Below are 20,124 nucleotides of genomic sequence, written 5' to 3' on the forward strand. Positions count from 1 at the left end.
AAGAAAAAACTTGAAGGATTATTGCAGACATGGCTGTTTCCACAGATAACGGCAGTACAATGCAGTGCTTTATGGTGCCAAGTATTTTATACATTGTGCCAATGGGCACTCGGTTTGTAAGTATGCTAGACCTGCTGTTGAAAATTAACCACTATTCAATGTTCAAATTGATATGTATTTGTATCTAATTCATACAATTAATTTATTTTACATAGAAAAAGATTATTTGACGCATAAAACATCTATTCTTATTTCTGTGCTTTCTGGCAACATATTCCATTGAAGACATTAAACAAACAGTCAATGATTACAACAAATGATTTCAAATTATTGCTATGCAAAATATAAATTACAGAGCAACTGAAGCTAGTTATTCCTCCAGCCAGTGGCATAACAATGGCACTGGAGCTCAAGCGGTGGCTTGGGGGAGTCGGCTATGTGGGGGCACATGGTCACCGCAGATTCCAATGGGTCTGGCCATCAGTATTGCATCTCCTGAAAATGTCCCTCCAAAAATGTCTGCAGCCTGGGAGAGGACAGTTGCTAGAGGTCCTGCTTGACAGATGAATAGAGGTAAGAGGTCCTTATGGGCAGCATATATCACTGCGCGGAAGTTACAGATTCTGGGTAGCGATATATATATATCTTGCCCCTGGAATAGCGATATATATATATATTGCCCCTGGAATATGTATATTGCCCCTGGCAATGAGCATGTAACCCCCTGGGAATGGGCATGTACAGTAACTCCCTCATAATGGGCATGCAACTCCCTGGCAATGAGCATTTAACTCACTGGTAACCACAAAAAAAAGCTGGCAACGCCTAAGAAACCCCTGTAAAGGAGCATGAAACCCCTGTCTACGACCATGTAACCCCTGGCAATGAGCAAGAAACCCCATAGCAACGAGAATGTAACCTCTGGCAATAACCATGAACCCAGAGGTAAAGAGCATGTACTGTAACTCCTGGCAACGAGCATGAAAACCCTGGCAATGAGCATTTAGGTCAATACTGTAAATGTATGGGGATGGGGGCAGAGTTTTTTTGGCAGGGGGTGCAACATTTCTAGTTACACCACTGCATCCAGCTTTCTATTATGCCTTTTACACCGAGACGTGGATCACCTGGTCAATGAACATACATTTTAAGCCATATCAGAGCAGCTTTAAACACCACAGGCTGATCCTGGGTTAATGCCTGAGCTTCCTTCTGCCGGCACGTGGTGAGCTGGCTCTCCATAGGCTTGTAACGGGACCAGGATTGGATGACCTGATACCTGGGCATAGACTTCACCATTATCCGGGAATCCTTATTACACCAAGTTGGTCAACAAAACAATAACCCAAGTAATTGCAGTGGTGTAAAAGGAGTATAACATAGCTAGTGACTCACTAAGCTAATGCAATAGTATGTCAAACTGTTAATTTGGCCATGCTCAATTATGGTTCCAATTAAGAATGGTACTTATTACACTTAGCATATTTTGCTAAGTATTAAAGATACTAATGACCATTTCTCTTACATCCGGCAGGGGACACTGGCTTTCTACATTGGGTATTAGAGCTTGGGTTTGCTGGGAGCTGGCACACTAATTCTTTTTTCAAGCTTTTTTCTAATACCCGGCAGCCCCCAGTTACAAAAATTGTGCAGAGGGAGCTGGTCACACAGGAGCACTGCTCCTACTCAACTTCTCCCTAGGCTCTATTCTAACCCTTTTTATTGAAAGGCATCGCTGGTCTCCTGCCAGCCCATCCATCAGGGCCTCCCCAGAAGGCACCTGCCAGATTTCTTTGTGTTCCTGCAGTCCTCCACCGAAGGGTCATTCATACACCCCCCTGCTGCACTGGTATATGGTGAGTACAAGACCTCGGCGCAGCACTCTGAGGGGTAGATTTATTATAGCGGCGCTAAGAGCGCCGCTATAACACTCCCTGCTTCGCCTCATTAGCGAGGCGAAGCAGGAGGGGACACTGACAAGATCTACTAAGATCTTGTCGCCAAAGCGGGGGAGCGCTAACTCCCGCCTCTGGCGATGTCCCCTCCAGCTGACAGCGCGTCAGTTAACACTGACGCGCTGTCTGCTTCTCCCCCGGCTGGCTCACTGCGCATGCGCGGGATCTCGCTACTCACGCGAGATCCCAGCGCAGCTCAGAGCCAGCAGCAGGGACAGCGCTGTCCCTGATGTAGGCATAGGGCATCGCCGTTTGCAGCTGTCGAAGTCGACAGCTGCAGGTGGCGGAACGGTCAGCGATGCTGACCGTTCATAAATTAGGTTTCAATGGTGAGCGCTGTACTAGAAATAGTACATGCGCTATGTCCCCGCCCTCCCATCGCCACCGTTAGAACACCCGCACCGCAGGTATGATAGATTAGGAGATGCGCTATCCCCTGCTTTAGCGCACGGCTATAGCACATATGCCCCACAGCGCCGCATGATAAATCTACCCCTGAGGTCGGCGCGCATCTCACACACCCACAGCTCAGCGGCGCCCGGATCCTGCCCCGCTGTGCAGGGCTCCTCTCCGGAGCTGTTTGTCTAGTGGTGGGGGAGATAGAATGGGCAGCAGAGTGAGTGGGTGAGTGCCGGGGCAGTGCCTCAGGATGTGGTGTGCTTACGTGATCGGCGCCATCTTTTATTGCCAGAGGGGTCTGAATTACTGCGGGGTTCTATTGCTTATAACTGGCTGTCGCTTCCTTCCTTATAGGAGTGCACAGCAGACAAGTGGAGACAGCTGCACCCTATCTCTCCTGCTATTAGCTGGGGGGTCATTTAGGTGGGCATAGCTCATCACCATACCTCCCAACATTACCCTCTCCAGGAGGGACACAATGCTCTGCTCCTGCACTTCCCTGGTAATGTATGATTGCCATCACCTGTGGTGAGCTAGGTAATTGATAAGAAAGGTGTTTCACCACAGGTGATGGCAATCATACATTACCAGGGAAGTGCAGGAGCAGAGCATTGTGTCCCTCCTGGAGAGGGTAATGTTGGGAGGTATGCATTACGGGTGGGCTATTTCCCCTCTGGTGTCTAGCAGTCTCCAGTTCCCCTTACTGTCACCATGTAGTGTGTGTGGGTGAGTGGTATCCTTTCTGTTATTATTCTGTTATTTTTCTGTTCTGTTTGGTCTAGTGGCTGTATCTTACAATGACAGGCAAATCCACATCCACAAAAGCCTCACAAAAGGTTTTTTCTTGCTCTACATGTGGTTCTAAGTTCACACAGTCCACTGCTGAGGGCAAGTCCACAACATGTGAGACATGTTCTCAGACATCTCTTCCTCTGTCTAACCCTTCAGTGGACAGGCCGCAATGAGCCAAACTGTTCTCAGAACTCGCCGAGACACGCTCAGCACAACCTGAGTGGGCCTCCACTCTACCCAAGTCCGTAGATTCCCTAGTGGTCTCTATGTCCTCTGGTCCGGGAACTCTCCCTCCACGACAAAAACGCCCATTAGTTACCCTACAGGAGTCTGATGACTCTGAGGAGGACCCTATCAACCCAGAGGAGGAACCTTAGGGGGGTGTGGAATGGGAGGAGGATTCTCCTCCAGATTTCACAAAAGACCCATCTCCCGTGGGAGTTGAGGTGCTTATTGTGGCTGTTAAACAGGTCCTTAATCTCCCAGAAGAAGTGGTAGCTCAGGAGATGGATTTATTTGGTTAAAGTCTAAACCTTTTATTGCGTTCCCTTTTCCTAAGCAGGAAAAATTGTCAACTGCTTGGCAGAACCCAGACAAAAAATGTCAAATTCCAAAAAGGGTTCTTGTTAATTATCCCTTTCAGCCTTCTACTTTACAGAAATTGGTCACTCTGCCCCCTGTGGATGCTTCCATGTCGAGGCTGTCAAAAAAGACAACCCTTCCAGTCCCTGGCGCTTCAACTTTGAAGGATCCTTCGAACAGAAAACTTGAAGGTACCTTAAAGGCTATTTACGTCACCACGGGGGCTCAACTACGGCCTGTGGAAGTTTCAGCCTTTGTCAACAGGGCCATTTCTAAATGGTCAGAACAGCTCATTCAAGGAATGGATGCCGGTACGCCTAGACATGAGCTTAGAATTCTGGCAGAACATTTCAGGAATCTGCAGCTTTCCTGGTGGATGCTTCAAAAGACAACTATGGTTGCCACTCGTATTTCAGCAAATGCCATCGCGGCCTGAAGAGCACTCTGGCTTTGTTCTTGGCAGGCGGACACAGAGTCCAAGAAGGCTGCGGAAGCACTTCCTTTCACTGTGAATATGCTGTTTGGGCCGGAGCTTGACAAGTGGATATCCCAGGTAACCGGGGGTAAATCCGCTTTCTTACCATCCGCACTGCCTCCGGCTATGCATCAATACACGGGACCATCTTTTTAGTCCTTTCAGAACCAGCAGTCCTTTCACGGCCATGGCAGAGGGTCTTTCTTCTCCTTCAGAGATGGCAGAGGAAAGCCCAGGGGACAGTCAGGCTCCAGGCCACAGCAACCTAGGCCCCAGGACAAACCAACGGCATGACTATCCTCCCGCATTCGTGGGAAGACTTCAGGTCAGTGCCCGCTTGCTGGATTTTCAAGATCAGTTGTTTTCTACGACAACGGATCCTTGGGTACGCCTTATAATTATGGAGGGCTACAAAATCCAGTTTGCGGGACACCCTCCTTCAAGATTTTTCAGAACGGGTCTCCCTCATCCAGCAGAGAAGAGAGTCTGGTTACAGCAGGCGATACAAAAGCTCCTACAGGCTCAAGTCATCTTTCGAGTTCCTAAAAACTAAAGGTGCAGAGGATTTTATTCCAATCTTTTCATCGTCCCCAAGCAGGAAGGTTAAGTCCACCCTATACTGAATCTCAAATCCCTCAACCTCTTCGTCCAATACCAGTGCTTCAAGATGGAGATTGCCTCTCTGGTGCCAGAAGAGTTCTTAGCATCACTCTGGACCTCCCATCAGGCTTTCCTCAGGTTTGCGGTGGACCAGGAACACTTTCAGTTTTGGGCTCTCCCATTTGGCATATGTGGTGGTGATCACTGCCTCCCCCAACTGTGCACCCCCCCCCCCATCTGCAGGACACATCGTCCCATGGGTGGGATAGCAGGGTAGTGTCCAAATAGCGGGGTAGTTGGCAGGAATGGTAATAATCAAGGGCTGAAAAAGGCAAATGAATAAGCTTAAATTATAGCATAACATTTACTGTATATAGTTTTCTTACTTTTTCTTACACAGTTTTGATATTGTTAAAAATATCTTACCCTGCCATAAAACACAGACTTCGTAATAAAAGCACTTGATGTCTAGTTAGCCTTTAAATCCCAACACAAAGAAAATAAGTTCTTCATAGCTTTTGTTTAACGGAGAACAGAATGATTTATAGTACTGTTCATTCTGCAGGGCTTCCATACATTCAGAAGGATACAATTAAGCTACAGTGCCTGAGTGTAAGGGTGAGCAGCTTAGCCCATTGTGCTGCAAGGTAGGCTCACTTTTTAAATGTACATTTTGGTTTTCATGGATTTTTAATGTTTAGCTTAAGAAATAAATGAGGTACCATACAGAGTGATGCAGTTATAGAAATATAATGGAATCCATTATGTACTGTGAAAAGGCAAATATAAAAAAGACTATTAAGGCCCCCATACATTAGGCCGACTTGTCCTTAGGACAAGTCGGACCTAATTCTCCTGTGAGCCGCCCGGCAGCTCCCCGGGAGGCTCACATAAAATTTGGCACTTGATGAGCCAGATATTACATGTGATAAATCGCTTGCGGATTTATCACATGTAAAACAAATGGGGAGCTGCAGGGCGGTGAGGAGCAGTGGGGCGGGCAGCGGCAGTAGTGGGGGCAGGCGGCGGCAGTAGTGGGGGCGGGCGGCGGCAGTAGTGGGGGCGGGCGGCGGCAGTAGTGGGGACGGGCGGCGGCAGTAGTGGGGGCGGGCGGCGGCAGTAGTGGGGGCGAGCGGCGGCAGTAGTGGGGACGGGCGGCGGCAGTAGTGGGGACGGGCGGCGGCAGAGGTGCCTGGCCGGCATGCTGTGGTCACAAATAGTAGCGCTGCCGCTGCGGGACGGGACGCACAGTGGCGGCTATTAGATTTTCAAAATAGCTGTCAAATGACCGGCCGTTCTGTGATTGGCTGAGAGAGCTCTCAGCCAATCACAGAACGGCCGGTCATTTGACAGCTATTTTGAAAATCTAATAGCCGCCACTGTGCGTCCCGCAGCGGCAGCGCTGCTATTTGTGACCACAGCATGCCGGCCAGGTCAGCATCACCCGCCGGGAACTTATTTGTGAGCTGCCGCCCGCCCCCACTACTGCCGCCGCCAGCCCCCACTACTGCCGCTGCTATTTGTGATCACAGCCGTCCAGGTCAGTGTGTCTGCCCGCCGTGCACCCCCGCCCCCCGGTGTCTGCATGCATATGCCTGACAGGTGGGCAGGCATATGCATAGCATACAGGGAGGTCGGATGATCTTATGTGCTGACCGTCCGACCTCCCTGATCCGGTCCGATGCGCACGGGACCGCGCATCGGATCAGATCATATATCACACACCTGCGATTTTGGGGCGATTTCATCCGGTTATCGGTCCAAAGTGCCGAAATCGGATGAAATCGTCCCAAAATCGTATAGTGTATGGGGGCCTTTAATTAAGAAAACACTAATATGTGGCTGAGTGGTATGCGGATACTGGGTAGACAATGTCTAGGTCAACCATATTGGTTGACAGTGACTAGGTTAACACCTTGAAATGGTCGACATACCCAAGATATTGACATAAGGTTGACACACGCTTATGGTCGATATAGACATGGTCGACATGAAAAAGGATGACACAAGAGGTTTTTTTTTCCAATAAGGTGATTTTTCATACTTTAGTGTCCGAATTGGCATAGATAGGGAATATCATAGTGTGCTGAGCGCAGCGAGCCATATGAGGGGATGCCGTACACGTATACGGTGTCCATGTCAACATATGTCGACACAGACAACAAACACGTGAAAAATGCATGTCGACTTTATCCATGTCGACCATAAGCCTGTGTCGCCTTCTTGCCAATGTCGCCCTTGGGAATATTGACCATTTCAAGGTGTTGACCATTAGTGGCCAATGTCTAGGCCGAGTGACTGTCAGCCTGGACCAGTGGTTCCCAAACTTTTTAAATCACGGCACCCTAGAGCATCAGGATATTTTTTCATGGCACCCTGGGCCAAAAGGTTCTTATTTAGAAATTAAGTAAATTGTTTTATACAGTATGTCATACATAGATTTAATTATGGGTAAAGGGACAGGATTAGCTTCTGTTTGTCCACAAATTTTATTATTGGCAGCCCACCAGCAATGTTTTTGCCTTTTACATTGACCATAAATAATTTGAATTGGTCCTGGACCACCAATCCAAGGCGCCCCTGCAAGTGTCTCAAAACACCCCAGGGAGCCACGGCACACAGTTTGGGAACCACTGGCCTAGACATTGTCTACCATTTATACCAAAACGTTATACCAAGTATTGAGTTGCGATATCAAAATTTGGTTTGTTTGAGCTCAAAATAAGGAAATGGAAAATAATGTTGTTTTATAATATACTATACTACCAACTAATGACATAAATGGCACCCAGAAACCTGGCCTGGCATTGCTAAACCAATCTATTATTGAGATGAACATTAGCGTAGCGGATAGTTAGCAAGCTATCACTCCATTACTGGCACCGCCAGTGGTACGCAGTGCCGTACATATGGGGCACATTAGACGAAATACAGGGTACACAGAACTAAACATTACAGGGACTACAACAGAGCACAGGTAACAAATAGCAGCACAATTCCCAGTACACAATACGGCTGAGATGTAGGGAAGCAGAGGAGTTGTCCGCGCACTATGAGGGGCGGTCTGTTGTTGGAAGAGATGAGTTTGTGGGTTTTTTCTACAGTGACCACTGCAGCCATAATCGGAGCTGCTGGTGGCCCTTTGTGCTCTTTCAAAGCACAGGAGATGGCCGGGAAAATCAATAGGCAGCAGCAGGCAGTGAGACAGTTGAGGGGAGCTGCAGGCAGGCACTCGACAGCAATGGGCAGTGGCTGACAGTGAGATGGCCAAGGGGTGCTGCAGGCAGGATTGCAGGGGTGATAGGCCGTTGGCGGAACTACACTCTGTAGTGACAGGCATTCATCCAGTTTCATGTACAGAATTTGTGTATTTATTATTTTGGATATATATAAACATATATATAAACATGTCTGTGTCAGTGATGTATAGTGAGGTCAATATCTAGGGTCAGTGGTGCACGCAGGGGGGTTTCTGAGTACCCAGAAACCCCCCATTAGTCTAAGGACTGAAAGCTGAGGGTCCCCTCTTTCCATGGGTACAAGAACTTTAAAAATCGGCCCTTGGGAACCAGAGATATCTTACTTCAAAGCAGTGGTACCCATCCAATCCTGTTAATTGCTATTCCCAGTCAGATATTTCAGGTTCTGTCTGACGTAGAGTTTTTCTGAGGGTATATTCCAAAAGCTGGGACTCTCCCCCTTTTATGGACACTAGAAGCTTGTCTTTACTGTTCCCAAAACCAGAGATATCAGCCTTCCAGCAGCTGGTTAACTCTCCAGCTCCACACACCTGGTATGTACAGTATTTTTATATTCTCATTGGCAGATTGCTCTGCCTCCTGAACTCTGATCCCCTAGTCCCCAATACCATTTAATAGATGGGATTCTCTAGTTTTTAATTCTATTAAAATCTAAGAAATCTATATCAGGGAACTGGAGATATCTGCAGTCAAGCAAGCTGTCCTCCCACCAGAAAATAATGAATAATAAGCCCACTACACTATACACCCCTCCTCTGCATATTAAACATCCTCTATCAACCTGCCCTCTTCTCCTACCCCATCTCCCACCATGTGTGTAGTAAATGGGTAATTAGTGGAAATTACTGATCCAGGCCCTACATGCTGAGCGGTTGATATAATACCCCCTACCACTCTCGGGACATCAAAACTTCCCCCACCCCTACCGCTGGAGGATCGGTAGGGGCCCCAATACATTGCTTTGCCCAGGTGTCTACACTGCTGTTGTCACCCCTGTATGTATATATACATACGAAGTCTCTGACGAAACGCGTTAGGGCGTGGCCTGTGATACCCGTGCCTCGCTGATCCCGGCGTCCCGACCGACGTGTTCGTCCCAAGCCTTGGTTTGGTCCCCTGGCGGTGCAATCCAGCACCCTCGGCCTTCCTCATCACAGTGCGAGTGGATTGAGCATCAGGAGCGGTGTGCCCCGGGTATTTATGTTTACATCTTGTGGTAACCAGCCCACAGCCGTTTGTTTATTGGTACGAGCATCTGCTTTTATCTATTATTCGAGTGTCTACCTCGACAATTAAAAATCTTTTACATGCACCATAGAGCGCCCCTTCTCTTTCTGTATTCCTAGATATATATATATATATATATATATATATATATATATATATATAGTCCAAATAGAAAAAATGGCACTCACCAGGGCTTCAATCTTTCCAGCAAAGGGTTTTTAATCCATATATCAGGAAAAAATTACAGGCATAGACTCTGGTCGACGTTTCGGCCACAGAACGTGGCCTTACTCATGACCGCCTCGTTCAGAAGACACACAGGTAAATCCCTATTGACATGTGTCGATACTTATGGGAGCCCCAGTCCCGCCCACCAAAAGGCTACCAATCAAGACAAATTCCCCTTAAAACATATCACAGAACACTGTAAGCATAACAACACACAGCCAACAGCGCACATCTTTACTTACTTATCCAAACAATTGTAAATGTCACAGCCGCGCCTCATGCTGCAGCCACGAACAAGCACATCCATAGCGGCGTGCGTTCCACTGCGGCGGAAGTAACTCTATCCTGCGTGTCACCCAGGATCAAGAGCTTCCGTTTTCCAACAGCTGACCTGCGTTCCACCCATTACAACAGGTGGAGCGCACGGCCATATTTTTAGTATTCCAGCGCTGTAGCTCTGTGCGCATACAGCCCACAGTGCAATGCAATCATATAATATTCTATTCATTTATTTCAAGCCCACTATCAGGGTAATCTGGGTCCCTTCTCGTATTTAACACATGCCATCACAATTATATTAAAAACATCAAATATTACAGACTTATAACTAACACACATTGAACATATAATAATCGATGGTGTATCGATGTTCACAGCAACACACCATCGCATCAATGACATAAATACAATGCGGGCCTCCAAATCTCAACATTAGTCACCCTATATTGCATATAGAAATATAGCAATCCAGGCAGAAAAAATCCAAAAATTTCAAAGAAATAAAAAAAAACGTGAAAAACCAGAAAAAATCCGGAAAATTCCAAAACATCATTTCATTTTGACTTTGAGCCTATTGTAGAAAAATACCAAGATGGTTGTATTCATTAAGCCCTTTTGGGGCCACAGTGTCCAGATCATGTATCCATCGACACTCTCTTTTCAATAAGATTAAGTCCCTATCACCACCCCGGCGTAGCAGCGGAACCCAATCAATGATCATATATTTTAGCATTGACATTTGATGTCCCTTTTGCATGAAATGTGCAGCCACTGGCTTGTCTGTACTACCCCTTTCATACGCAAGACGTATATCAGAACGATGCTGCGTCATTCTCTCACGAAAGGTCCTTTTTGTCTTACCGACATAAACCAAGCTGCACGGGCATTGAAGGATATAGATCACAAAATCGAGTTGGCAATGCAGTTTATGCCGCAAGTAAATCCTCCTCCCTGTTTGGGGGTGTGGGAAGGAGCTACCCACCATCAGTGACCGGCACGTTATGCAACCGAGGCATCGATAGCACCCATCTTTTCGTGCCAGCCAGGTCTTACTGCTGCCATCTTTTAGATCATCTGAGTTGGCATTGGTACGATAGAGCAAATCTTTCAAATTCGAACCTCTTCTTATGCCCAACAAGGGCGGTCCACTTCGGGCCTTACTGAGGTCTGGGTCAGTTTTTACAATCTCCCATTTTTTCTTAATTGCATGCTGTACCGTCCGCAGTTTTGTGTCACATTTCACACTGAAGAGCAGCCTGTCTGAATTTTTCTGCTTTTCCCTTACGGTCTCCATTTTGAACAGAGACTGTGCCCTGGTGAGGCTTTTATTGATTGATTTCATGCCATAGCCACGTTCACGGAATCTTTGTTTTGTCTCCTCTATCTGAACAGCTGCCAGCTCCTCCTCCGAGTTGTTACGCAGCACTCGCATAAACTGCGAGACTGGCAGACTGTTCTTGAGGGCATCAGGGTGGTGACTCGTTGCTGATAGCAACGTATTTCTGTCCGTTGTTTTTCTGAACAGGGTATGGGCGAGTTTCCTGTCTTTCTTGAATATCAATACATCCAGAAAACTCATTTGATGAAAATCAATCGCCGCAGTGAATTTCACCGGGGTATTCAGGGAATTTAGGCTCTCTATCATTGAAAAAAATGACTGTTCACTGCTTTGCCAAACAATAAAAATGTTGTCAATAAATCTCCGGTAGTACCGGATATGGGACCCGAACGCTGGCACAATGTGGTTCCGCTCATATTCATCCATATAAATATTCGCGTACCCCAGTGCCAGGTTCGAGCCCATAGCCGTCCCGGACAACTGGAAAAAGAAATCTTTGTCATACATGAAATGGTTTTTTTCTAAAACAATCTTTAATAAAGATAGTACAAATTCTATCGGCGGGCCTGAATATGGACCCTTACAAAGACATTTTCTCACCGCCTCCACACCGTCATCATGTGGGATGACGGTGTAGAGGGAGCTAACGTCCATAGTCGCCAAGAAACATTCCTCTGGTATCTCTCCCAGGGCCTTTAGACCCTCCAGAAAGTGACCAGTGTCACGCACATAACTGTCAATCCTTGTGACACAATCTTGTAGATAAAAATCTACTAAACGTGCCAATGGTTGTAGCACCGAGTCACGGGCCGAAATTATTGGCCTACCCGGCGGCTCACTACAAGACTTATGGACCTTGGGCAGTGTATACAGGATCGGACAGACAGGGTGCTCTACAGATAAAAAACCTGCCAGCACCTCATCTATCCATCCACTGCCCAAGGCCATTGAAATTAGCTTATCCACTTCTTTTTTAACTCTTAACATAGGATTATATGACAGTTTCTCGTACGTGACACTGTCACTCAACTGCCTTCGGATCTCTCTGTCATAATTAGTCAAATCTTGGAGGACCACAGCCCCTCCTTTATCCGCCTTCCTTATAACAATGCTGTAATCAGATCTCAGAGTCCTCAAAGCCTCTCTTTCAGCTTTAGTCAAGTTGTCAAATGGTATTTTATCGGCACTAGATGTTACATCCTCATTAACCAGTCTCAAAAATGCTTTGATATTAGGATTGTTTGACAGGGGATCAAAGGTACTGGGGTTCTTAAATTTTGCCACCTCCTCCTTCACAGGTACAACATTGATTCTATCCCTGTCCTTATCCTTTGAGAAATACTCATTAAGCCTCAGCTTCCTGCCCATTTTGTAATGGTCTACTGACCAATTGAAACTATCAAATTTACATGTGGGCACAAAGCTGAGACCTTTTGAGAGTAATGATGTTTCCGCACTGGTCAATTGATGGTTTGATAAGTTGAATATCAACTCCTGCTTCCCTTTTTCCCTCCCTTTTGGGTGCCTTTTTTGGCGGCCCCTCCTCGGGTGCGGTCTACCTTTCCTGGGTCTAACTTCTGAGCTCTGGTCTCTACCCCTAAAAAAGCACCTGTAGGTGGTCTAGATCCAGAGGCCTCAGAGTCAGAAGCAGAATTAGAAGTAGCAGAATCTAAATTGTATTCCCTTTGAAACCTCCACTGGCGGAACCTAACTGGGCCTCTTCTTTGCTCTCCGTCACCGGATAGCCACTTGTATACGGTGTGATTTTTATAATCTTGCTCGACAATGTCGAGTTTTTTCCCTCTTAAAGAGGACAAGTTCCGCTTGATATTTCTCAATTTGTGAGCCCAGTTTGGTAAGCCAAGATTCAGTTTTATCCAAAATCAGTACAGGTGTGTGTTCAACATCAAATTTTCCAATTTCCTCCCTGACTTTACCTAACTCAGTGCCTACCTCCTCGATAACGAGGAGGAGCAAGTCTAGGGAGCACTTATTTAAAATGCTACACCACCTACTACAAAAACTGGGGTTCCTACGACCTATAGTCGGGATATTTGAAATTCTAAACCCCCTAGGGATACGCTTTGATCTGAAATATTCTGACAAAAATTGACTGTGTAGCATTAACTCAACCTCTTTTCTTTTAAGTCTGTTTAATTTGTTGTAGACTTCACTGGGAGTTAATTGGGGTAGGGACTTAAATTCCAACTGATCAAACAAAATTTTATCAGCCTCATCGTGTCTCAGTGACAATTGGACATTCTCCGCATCACTCAACAATGTGTCACTGAGAAAACCTTGGCTTGTTGCCATACTATAACCAAAAATGGCAAAATCTATTATAAGCTGACAGATTCCTAGGGAACAAACTGAAATCTCATACAGCACACAGAAAAAAATGTATATGCATAAATTCATACAGGGTGAACATATCACAATTGGAGGCCCGCAAACAACATTTACTTAAAACCGCTCTAATAGCAACCCATCAAAAAATGGGAAAAACCTTTTTTGTCCTCAATTGAGGAGAAATAGCAAAGCAGTGTAACAGTATCAAAAAGAGACCAAAAAACTTTTTCTCAATTATCCAGTTAGTCCAGAACAACTTTTCAGAGGAATAAGCAGTCCGGAGTTTTTGGTTGGGTGCACGGCCAAAAGAGAAAGTCCAACTTGCTCTTTATATATATCCTGGATAGGGCTGGCACACTCAGTTACAAATATATCCGCCTGGGGTTGCACATCAGTGATATCCCTGTATCAGGGTCACAAATACAGTCCAAATAGAAAAAATGGCACTCACCAGGGCTTCAATCTTTCCAGCAAAGGGTTTTTAATCCATATATCAGGAAAAAATTACAGGCATAGACTCTGGTCGACGTTTCGGCCACAGAACGTGGCCTTACTCATGACCGCCTCGTTCAGAAGACACACAGGTAAATCCCTATTGACATGTGTCGATACTTATGGGAGCCCCAGTCCCGCCCACCAAAAGGCTACCAATCAAGACAAATTCCCCTTAAAACATATCACAGAACACTGTAAGCATAACAACACACAGCCAACAGCGCACATCTTTACTTACTTATCCAAACAATTGTAAATGTCACAGCCGCGCCTCATGCTGCAGCCACGAACAAGCACATCCATAGCGGCGTGCGTTCCACTGCGGCGGAAGTAACTCTATCCTGCGTGTCACCCAGGATCAAGAGCTTCCGTTTTCCAACAGCTGACCTGCGTTCCACCCATTACAACAGGTGGAGCGCACGGCCATATTTTTAGTATTCCAGCGCTGTAGCTCTGTGCGCATACAGCCCACAGTGCAATGCAATCATATAATATTCTATTCATTTATTTCAAGCCCACTATCAGGGTAATCTGGGTCCCTTCTCGTATTTAACACATGCCATCACAATTATATTGAAAACATCAAATATTACAGACTTATAACTATAACACATTGAACATATAATAATCGATGGTGTATCGATGTTCACAGCAACACACCATCGCATCAATGACATAAATACAATGCGGGCCTCCAAATCTCAACATTAGTCACCCTTGGCGACTATGGACGTTAGCTCCCTCTACACCGTCATCCCACATGATGACGGTGTGGAGGCGGTGAGAAAATGTCTTTGTAAGGGTCCATATTCAGGCCCGCCGATAGAATTTGTACTATCTTTATTAAAGATTGTTTTAGAAAAAAACCATTTCATGTATGACAAAGATTTCTTTTTCCAGTTGTCCGGGACGGCTATGGGCTCGAACCTGGCACCGGGGTACGCGAATATTTATATGGATGAATATGAGCGGAACCACATTGTGCCAGCGTTCGGGTCCCATATCCGGTACTACCGGAGATTTATTGACGACATTTTTATTGTTTGGCAAAGCAGTGAACAGTCATTTTTTTCAATGATAGAGAGCCTAAATTCCCTGAATACCCCGGTGAAATTCACTGCGGCGATTGATTTTCATCAAATGAGTTTTCTGGATGTATTGATATTCAAGAAAGACAGGAAACTCGCCCATACCCTGTTCAGAAAAACAACGGAGAGAAATACGTTGCTATCAGCAACGAGTCACCACCCTGATGCCCTCAAGAACAGTCTGCCAGTCTCGCAGTTTATGCGAGTGCTGCGTAACAACTCGGAGGAGGAGCTGGCAGCTGTTCAGATAGAGGAGACAAAACAAAGATTCCGTGAACGTGGCTATGGCATGAAATCAATCAATAAAAGCCTCACCAGGGCACAGTCTCTGTTCAAAATGGAGACCGTAAGGGAAAAGCAGAAAAATTCAGACAGGCTGCTCTTCAGTGTGAAATGTGACACAAAACTGCGGACGGTACAGCATGCAATTAAGAAAAAATGGGAGATTGTAAAAACTGACCCAGACCTCAGTAAGGCCCGAAGTGGACCGCCCTTGTTGGGCATAAGAAGAGGTTCGAATTTGAAAGATTTGCTCTATCGTACCAATGCCAACTCAGATGATCTAAAAGATGGCAGCAGTAAGAACTGGCTGGCACGAAAAGATGGGTGCTATCGATGCCTCGGTTGCATAACGTGCCGGTCACTGATGGTGGGTAGCTCCTTCCCACACCCCCAAACAGGGAGGAGGATTTACTTGCGGCATAAACTGCATTGCCAACTCGATTTTGTGATCTATATCCTTCAATGCCCGTGCAGCTTGGTTTATGTCGGTAAGACAAAAAGGACCTTTCGTGAGAGAATGACGCAGCATCGTTCTGATATACGTCTTGCGTATGAAAGGGGTAGTACCGACAAGCCAGTGGCTGCACATTTCATGCAAAAGGGACATCAAATGTCAATGCTAAAATATATGATCATTGATTGGGTTCCGCCGCTACGCCGGGGTGGTGATAGGGACTTAATCTTATTGAAAAGAGAGTGTCGATGGATACATGATCTGGACACTGTGGCCCCAAAAGGGCTTAATGAATACAACCATCTTGGTATTTTTCTACAATAGGCTCAAAGTCAAAATGAAATGATGTTTTGGAATTTTCCGGATTTTTTCTGGTTTTTCACGTTTTTTTGATTTCTTTGATTTTTTGGATTTTTTCTGCCTGGATTGCTATATTTCTATATGCAATATAGGGTGACTAATGTTGAGATTTGGAGGCCCGCATTGTATTTATGTCATTGATGCGATGGTGTGTTGCTGTGAACATCGATACACCATCGATTATTATATGTTCAATGTGTGTTAGTTATAAGTCTGTAATATTTGATGTTTTTAATATAATTGTGATGGCATGTGTTAAATACGAGAAGGGACCCAGATTACCCTGATAGTGGGCTTGAAATAAATGAATAGAATATTATATGATTGCATTGCACTGTGGGCTGTATGCGCACAGAGCTACAGCGCTGGAATACTAAAAATATGGCCGTGCGCTCCACCTGTTGTAATGGGTGGAACGCAGGTCAGCTGTTGGAAAACGGAAGCTCTTGATCCTGGGTGACACGCAGGATAGAGTTACTTCCGCCGCAGTGGAACGCACGCCGCTATGGATGTGCTTGTTCGTGGCTGCAGCATGAGGCGCGGCTGTGACATTTACAATTGTTTGGATAAGTAAGTAAAGATGTGCGCTGTTGGCTGTGTGTTGTTATGCTTACAGTGTTCTGTGATATGTTTTAAGGGGAATTTGTCTTGATTGGTAGCCTTTTGGTGGGCGGGACTGGGGCTCCCATAAGTATCGACACATATCAATAGGGATTTACCTGTGTGTCTTCTGAACGAGGCGGTCATGAGTAAGGCCACGTTCTGTGGCCGAAACGTCGACCAGAGTCTATGCCTGTAATTTTTTCCTGATAAGATTGAAGCCCTGGTGAGTGCCATTTTTTCTATTTGGACTGTATTTGTGACCCTGATACAGGGATATCACTGATGTGCAACCCCAGGCGGATATATTTGTAACTGAGTGTGCCAGCCCTATCCAGGATATATATATATCTCCTATATATTTGGCTACATCTGTCACTCAAAGTGGGTGTCTGTGTCTATAACGCTCTGTTCCTGGACTTTCCTCTTAATGTGTGATTGCCTTCATCTGTGCTGAACACCTTTCTGAGAAATTAACAGTCTAGAAACAGAGCATTGTGTCCCTCCTGGAGAGGGTCATGTTGGGAGGTATGTGACAGAGAACCAGCCCAGTGAGCCCACAGACAGTGCCAGACACCCACTGCCTTCCCATGTTGCCCAGCACTGCTACTCCACAGCCACCAGGTGAGCGCCCCCCTCCCGCAATTTGCGGCAAAACCTCCCCCCCCCGCGCCCCCCCCCCCCCGCGATTCGCGGCAAAAACACCCGCGACCCCCCCTACCGCGATTCGCAGCAAAAACACCCCCGCGACCCCCCCTCCCGCGATTCGCTGCAAAATGAACCCCCCCACGACCCCTCCCGCAATTCGTGGCATAACCACCACCCCGCGACCCCCCCCTCCCGCGAATCGCGGCAAACCCTCCCCCGTGACCCCCCCCCCCCCGATTCGCGGAAAAAACACCCCCCGCGACCTCCCTCCCGCGATTCGCGGCAAAAAGAACCCCCCCGCGACCCCCCCTTGCACGATTGGCGGCACCCCCCCTGCGACCCCCCTCCCGCGATTCGCGGCACCCCCCCCCGCAATTCGCAGCAGCCCCAGGATTAAATGGCACATGCAAAACACTGACATGGCTATGGTCGACAATGAAAAAGGTTGACATGAGTTTTTGAAGATTTATTTTTAATTTTTTAAATTTTTTCATATTCATTGTCATGTGTCGACATGGACACCAATGAAGTGGCACACTTATGTCAACATTTACATGTGTTGACCTTTCTGTGTTGATTTTTTCTTGTGGCGATTCGCGTCACACCCCCCCGCAACCCCCCTCCCGCGATTCGCAGCACCCCCCGTGACCCCCCACCTCCCGCGATTCGCGGCACCCACCCCCGCGACCCCCCCTCCCGCAATTCGCGGCACCCCCCCGTGATTCGCGGCAGCTCCAGAATTAAATTGCACATGGAAAACACTGACATGGCTATGGTCGACAATGAAAAAGGTTGACATGAGTTTTTGAAGTTTTTTTGTCATTTTTTGAATATTTTCATATTCATTGTCATGTGTCGACATGGACACCAATGAAGTGGCACACTTATGTCAACATTTACATGTGTTGACCTTTCTGTGTTGATTTTTTCTTGTGGCGATTCGCGTCACACCCCCCGCAAACCCCCCCCCCAGCGATTCGCGGCACCCCCCGTGACCCCCCACCTCCCGCAATTCGCGGCAACCCCCCACCGGAACCCCTGTGAACCCCGCCCTCCCGCGATTCGCGGCACCCAACCCCGCGACCCCCCCCTCCCGCAATTCGCGGCACCCCCCCGTGATTCGCGGCAGCTCCAGAATTAAATTGCACATGGAAAACACTGACATGGCTATGGTCGACAATGAAAAAGGTTGACATGAGTTTTTGAAGTTTTTGAAGTTTTTTGAATATTTTCATATTCATTCTCATGTGTCGACATGGACACCAATGAAGTGCCACACTTATGTCAACATTTACATGTGTTGACCTTTCTGTGTTGATTTTTTTCTTGTGGCGATTTGCGTCACACCCCCCCCCACCCACCCCCCCCACAACCCCCACTTCCCGCGATTCACGGCACACACACACACACCTCCCCCCGCGATTCTCGGCACCCCATCCCGTGACCCCCCTCCCGTGATTCACGGCACACCCCCGCGACCCCCCCCTCCCATGATTCGCCGCAACCCCCGCCCCGTAACCCCCCCTCCCGCGATTCGCGCCACCCACCCCCGCGACCCCCCTCCCACAATTCGCGGCACCCCCCGCGATTCGCGGCAGCTCCAGAATTAAATTGCACATGGAAAACACTGACATGGCTATGGTCGACAATGAAAAAGGTTGTTTTCATATTCATTCTCATGTGTCGACATGGACACCAATGAAGTGCCACACTTATGTCAACATTTACATGTGTTGACCTTTCTGTGTTGATTTTTTCTTGTGGCGATTCGCGTCACACCCCCCCCCCCCGCAACCCCCACTTCCGCGATTCACGGCACACACACACCCCCCGCGATTCTCGGCACCCCACCCCGTGACCCCCCCTTCCGTGATTCACGGCACACCCCCCGCGACCCCCCCTACCATGATTCGCCGCAACCCCCGCCCCCGTAACCCCCATCCCGCGATTTGCGGCAACCCACCCCGCGACCCCCCTCCCGCGATTCTCTGCAATCCCTCCCCTCCCGCGATTCGCAGCATCCACCCCCCCACAACCCCCCCTCCTGCAATTCGCGGCGACCCCCCCTCCTGCAATTCGCGGCACCCTCCGCGACCCCCCCTCCCGCGATTCGTGGACACCTAAGTTGCAATACAGGGCATCTTTCATACAATTCTAACCATATTTCTCATATACAAACGTTCACAAATTAAGGGGGCGCAGCCCCTTACGACGGTGTGAAGAGCGCCCGTAGGGCGCGATGAATCACCTAGTATATATATATATAGTAGAAATAAAGGATGGCACTCAGGAGACTTTAAAATCCGTGCTGTATTTAACGTGCAAACAAAGAGACCAATGTTTCGTGGTATGTACCCCTTTGTCAAGGTGCTAGTGAGTAACGTATGTATACATATATATTTAATTTGTATTATTATTATTATTATTTATATACATTTGGTCTATCTATAATACTTTCACTGACCCGGCATATACTGGGTCACCTAAGTGTCCATCTCCATGCTCTGCTCCGCCCCTCTGGAAAGCCCCTTCTAAAAATCCTGCGTTTGCCCCTGAGGGTTGACACTGCTTAGTACTGCTACCACTTATGTTCTAGCTGAGAGTGCAAGAGGTGTAAATTAATCCCAGTCACCTGGAGGAAAGTTTAAATTTGGTGCCCTCCTCTTAAAAAAAGGTGTGACAATGGCCTGTGGGTCAGGGTCAGACTCACAT

The sequence above is a fragment of the Crinia signifera genome, chromosome 1 (genome assembly GCF_055691185.1).
Source record: "Crinia signifera chromosome 1, ASM5569118v1, whole genome shotgun sequence".
Classification (NCBI taxonomy): Eukaryota; Metazoa; Chordata; class Amphibia; order Anura; family Myobatrachidae; genus Crinia; species Crinia signifera.